Below are 6,140 nucleotides of genomic sequence, written 5' to 3'. Positions count from 1 at the left end.
ATTAAAGGGGAATTACACTAAACAATCTATATTTGTTAATTTTCTTCCAGACCTAAAATAAATTGTCTTCTGGTGTGATTTGGACTCAGAACATCCAATTTCGTTGTTTCTCTATGAACAATTGTAATTTTAGGAGTTAAAAGTAAAACTGAGAACATAATTTGGGAAAATGTCAAACAGAATTTTGGAAAACACAACAAAGATTTTATAGGGCCCCCCTTAGAGTTGTTTATTAACCATTCTTTTTACCAGGTATATTAACAGAAAACATAGTGCACTACTTTATCTTGTACACTAAGGACCTGGGGAAGAGTTGCAAGGGAGAGGAGAAGAGAAGAACATTCCTATTTTAAAGCTAGAAAAAGTAGCTTGCGACATGTTACATTTTTTTTAAGTAGCTCTCATGCTAGAAAAGATTGGAGACCCCTGGGTTACTGAATATCATGGGTTACTGAACTCTATTGTCTACAAAGCTTTTGTTATTTATTCATATTATTTAATATATTTCATAATCTCTAGCTAGGTTTCCATCCAATTCTATAATCTGCAGAAAATCAATATGTGCAATTTCCCACCAGAGATGTGTTTCCATCAAATTGACTTGTTCCGGATGAAAGGCTGTGCGTGATGACGAAGTGCACACAAAATGTACTATTTAAAAAACAAATGTATACCCCTTTTTCGTGATATCCAATTGTCCCATTGCTGCAACTCCCATACGTACTCAGGAGAGGCGAAGGTCGAGAGCCATGCGTCCTCCAAAACACGACTCTGCCAAGCCACATTGCTTCTTGACACACTGCTCGCACTGCCCGGAAGCCGGACAGCTGTGTCGTACAACTGGCGACCGTGTCAGCATGCAATGCATCCGGCCCACCACAGGAGTCGCTAGAGCGCAATGGGAGAAGGACATCCCGGCCAGCCAAACTCTCCCTTAACCCGGACAATGCTGGGCCAATTGTGCATTGCCTCATGGGTCTCCCGGTCGCGACCGGCTGCCCAGGATCGAACCCGGATCTGTAGTGACGCCTCAGGCATTGTAGTGCCTCAGACCACTGAGCCACTCGGGAGGCCCTGACAAAATGTAAATTTTTGCTTAAGTTTTCATGGACTAAATAAAAATCAAAAGTTCAATGTTTCCATCACATTTTGAACTCTACCAATAGTTATGTCACAAAAACTGTTGTGTTAAATAGCAAATGTGCCTACTCTGGTTTTGGCACGTGTGCTCCAGCCAGTAGCTCGCAGATAGGCCTACAGTGTGGCTAGGCTGTGCGGGTAGGCTAGTCTACATGATCAGAGTATAAGAATGTTTTTATTTGTCAAATGGCAGTCAAGCATCGACCATCATGTCACCAGAATAAGACCCTAGATATTTTTTGGGGAAAGCAACATCAAGCTCATCACCATGCACCTTCACCACCCTGTTTCATCTGTAGCATAATAAACTGCATTGTTTCCCGAGTTGGAGGACCACACACCTTATCTCCAAGTTTGATGGTTATTATATCAACGCTCTACCAACTGAACCTCACGGGATCACACTAAGACATTATCCCATACCACTACATTTTCAAGCTTTTGGGGGGGGAATACATGAAAGCAATATTTGCTTTTATACTTACAAGACCATTAGGCTTGGTTGAATGAGCTGTTTTGTCGTGTAGTAATGTGGTGCCTGCCTGTTTTTCCCTAAACCTTTATTTTAGCAGCACATGTGATTGAGTTACTTAAAAAAAAAAAATCATAACATCAGTAGGTGTCCAACGTAACAACAGGTGGTGGTGTGTTGGACGCAGTCACTCATACAGATATAATGAGCTAGCCTGTCTGCATTCCTGGTTCTTGTAACCTGTTGACTACCTGTGCAATATTGCCATGAGCTCAGAACCACTTTTTTTTTTCTTTAGCAAACATGGTCCTGTTTTATCAATTGCTGTGCTGATCAATGGAGAGTTCCTTACCTCTGTCAAATGAATATGTGGCTTAAAGTTATGCTTGTATGTGTATTTATTTTTGCAATGAAAATGGTGACAGTGCAACAATACACATTTCCAATAGGTCTTTATCTACAAGTACATACAGCCTAATATAGTGTACATATTTATATATAGGAATATGTTATTTAAATAATAGAACACTGTAAAGTCCATTACCCCCTATAAAGATAATGAATTAGGCTGTTTGAGAAGGTTTGCCATTGAGCCCTCCATTATTGAATGTGAGCTGCAGATCTATGAATGAACCAGGGGGCATTTCTCTCTCTCTCTCTCTCTCTCTCCCTCTCTCTCTCTCTCTCTCTCTCTCTCTCTCTCTCTCTCTCTCTCTCTCTCTCTCTCTCTCTCTCTCTCTCTCTCCCTCTCTCTCTCCCTCTCCCTCTCCCTCTCTCTCTTGCTCTCTCTCGATGTCTCTCTCTCTCTCTAGCAGATACCTGTTGTCATGGCAACTGGCCACCCGACTGTGTCTTTACCGATGGGGATTCCCCTATCAAAGGTTCCTCTAGGATTTTTTTTACAGCAGCGGTGGCAAAGGCAGTGGGGGTGGGGTTGGAAGTGCTCTTTGCTGGGGTGGCCCGGCAAATGTTGTAAATGACTACTGTAGCTGGAAACGGCTGATTATTTATGGAATATCTACATAAGCGTACGGAGGCCTATTGTCAGCAGCCATCACTCCTATGTTCCAATGGCACATTGTGTTAGCTAATCCAAGTTAATAATTTTAAAAGGCTAACTGATCATTAGAAAAGCCTTTTGAAATTATGTTAGCACAGCTGAAAACTGTTGTCCAGATTAAAGAAGCAATAAATCTGGCCTTTAGACTAGTTGAGTATCTGGAGCATCAGCATTTGTGGATTCGATTACAGGCTCAAAATGGCCAGAAACAAATAACTTTCTTCTGAAAATCGTCAGTCTGTTCTTGTTCTGAGAAATGAAGGCTATTCTATGTGAGAAATTGGCAAGAAACTGAAGATCTCGTACAACGCTGTGTACTACTCCCTTCATAGAAAAGCGCAAACTGGCTCTAAGCAGAATAGAAAGAGGAGTGGAAGGCCCCGGTGTGCAACTGAACAAGAGGACAAGTACATTGTTAACCATTTTGAGAAACAGACGCCTCACAAGTCCTCACTGGCAGTTTCATAGTACCTGCAAAACACCAGTCTCAACGTCAACAGTGAAGAGACGACTCCGGAATGCTGGCCTTCTAGGCAGAGTTGCAAAGAAAAACCATATCTCAGACTGGCCAATAAAAAGAAAAGATGGGCAAAAGAACACAGACACTGGACAGAGGAAGATTGTAAAAAAGTGTTATGGACAGATTCATCTATGTTTGAGGTGTTCAGATAACAAAAGAAGAAAATTTGTGAGATGCAGAAAAAATGAAAAGATGCTGGAGGAATGCTTGACGCCATCTGTCAAGCATGGTGGAGGCAATGTGATGGTCTGGGGCTGCTTTGCTGGTGGTAAAGTGGGAGATTTGTACAGGGTAAAAGGGATCTTGAAGAAGGAAGGCTATCACTCCATTTTGCGACGCCATGTCATACCCTGTGGACGGAGCTTAATTGGAGCCAATTTCCTCCTACAACAGGACAATGACCCAAAGCACAGCTCCAAACTATGCAATAACTATTTAGGGAAGAAGCAGTCAGCTAGTCTATAATGGAGTGGCCAGCACAGTCACCGGATCTCAACCCTATTGAGCTGTTGTTGGTACATCTTGACCATATGGTACGTAAGAAGTGCCCATCAAGCCAATCCAACGTGTGGGGGGTGCTTCAGGAAGCATGGGGTGAAATCTCTTCAGATTATCTCAACAAATTGACAACTAGAATGCCAAAGGTCTGCAAGGCTGTAATTGCTGAAAATTGAGGAATCTTTGACGAAAGCAAAGTTTGAAGGACACAATTATTATTTCAATTACAAATCATTATGTATAACCTTGTCAATGTCTTGACGATATTTCCTGTTCATTTTGCAACTCATTTCATGTATGTTTTCATGGAAAACGAGGACATTTCTAAGTGACCCCAAACCTTTGAACAGTAGTGCACTGTAGGTCATAGGGTGCCATTTGGGACCCAGCTTCTGAAATATTCATCATGCAAAGAGAAGCTTGGCTTCTGACCAGAGTATTGACTGACTTGATCCTGTGTCTTTTCACCAAATGTTATGGGTCTTACTTTCTAGGAAAGAAAGCCAGCTCAGGGGTCATCAGTCTGTGTGATGATAAGTCCCTGTGTCTCTATGCCCTTCACCGCACTGCAGACAGAGCAGCTGTAGAGGATCCTCCCCCACCCCCCCTTCATCAGCTGAGGCAGGGGGGCAGGGGGCTGCTCCGCTCTGACTCACTTCTGAATCCTCCCCCTCCCCAGGGTTTCATGGGAGAGAGCAGCATCCCTCTCACAAACACACACTCAGACGTTAACACAAACGGAGACATTCCACACAAACACACACACACACAAGTGCACACACACAAACATACACCAATGGACATTGCATGGACGCAAAGAGACATATCGATAAACAGACATGTAAGAGATATGTAGACTACAATACTTCAATCATAAGGCTAATACAAACATAAGAATGGAGGCACAGTCATAGATTGATTTAAAATCGTTCATTTTATATGAATATGAATCATTGCGGCCTCTCCAAAAGACATGATTACATGAATAAAACATTTTGTTGAGATGTGCTTCTATTTTTTATTTTTTTATTTCACCTTTAAAGCGATAGTGTGTGATTTTTGCAATTTAGGCCCTTTTTCTACTTACCCAGAGTTAAAGGAACTAATGGATACTAACTTTATGTCTGCATGCAGTTCGATGGAAGTTGCTAACTAAGTGCAATTGCTATCTAGCGTTAGCGCAATTGCTAACAGCATGCTAGCTGTTCCTCTAAGCTTCTAGTCATTGTGCTAGTTAGCAATGGTTTGTGAAACTACCTTCAACTTCCTTTAAACTGCAGGTAGAGACATACAAATTGTATCTATGAGTTCAACTGACTCTGGGTAAGTGGGAAAAGTGCTTAGTTACCTAATCTTGCACTGTTACACTGATCAATTTGATGTTATTTTAATGGACAAAAAAATTAGCTTTTCCTTCAAAAACAAGGACATTTCTAAGTGACCCCAAACTTTTGAACGGTAGTGTATGTAGGGCTCTATCTTGGGAGCAGGGTTCCATTTTGGATGCAGACAGAGCCTCTCCTTCTCTCCTTATCACCTGCCTCTTCAAATCAATCAACTCGCTCTTTGAGGACCAACATCCTTCCTAGAGCCTCTTCATTTACATAAACCCTTTGAGACTGTAGTGCTTTCATCAACATACGGAGAACAGTATATAATCCAGACTGGGGTTCTCTCCCTCTTGTCCTGATTGCTGTCGCACTCCTCTTCAGGCCTCGTCGTGTTCAATTAATGCAGAAGGAAAAATAATGACCCACCTCTTTTTGATGGTGTCCATTGCTCTCTTCCCGTCATTGAGTTCTTCTTCTCTTTCTCTCCTCTGCTTTCTCATCTCTCTCCCCTTTCTCTTCTCTCCTCTCTTAGTTCCTGTCTTTTCTCTCTGTCCTTGTCTCCTCAGTGGACATCAGATGGAGTGAACAAGGTGCTGGGTTTCAGTCAGCTCTGAGGCTGGATCAGCCCTCTAAGCAACACTAATGACGGTCCTGTTATAAAATGTCATGCATGGACCACAACCCTGATCTCAGCAGTCAGGAAGGCAGGGTAATCTCACTTCTAGGGCCCACTGACAATAGCACACCACTCAGACTGGAGTAATCATGCTGTAAGGCAAACAATAATTTCTTAGAATGTGGAATCTCTCGAATGTGCTTTAGAAGGTCATTTCCACAAAATCCCATAACTTGCTTCTTGGGACAGAGAAGAATATATAACTCGCAGCTCTGGAAACGTTATCTGTTCTATCATACAGAGGGACTGGAGAGGAGGAGATGCTTCCCTAGTGTGAAAATAAATTGGCCTGAAGAAGGATGACAGTGAGATGTCCTGCTGCAGCTCATTCACACCTGGCTAGTAGTCACCGACAATGTGTGCTGTGCAGGAAGAGAGAAGAGCGGACCCCAAGAACACCATTGTCAGTGTAACATATCTAACATTCGATACGACGATGATAA

The sequence above is a fragment of the Oncorhynchus kisutch genome, linkage group LG23 (genome assembly GCF_002021735.2).
Source record: "Oncorhynchus kisutch isolate 150728-3 linkage group LG23, Okis_V2, whole genome shotgun sequence".
NCBI lineage: Eukaryota > Metazoa > Chordata > Actinopteri > Salmoniformes > Salmonidae > Oncorhynchus > Oncorhynchus kisutch.
This window is presented reverse-complemented; position numbering follows the sequence as displayed.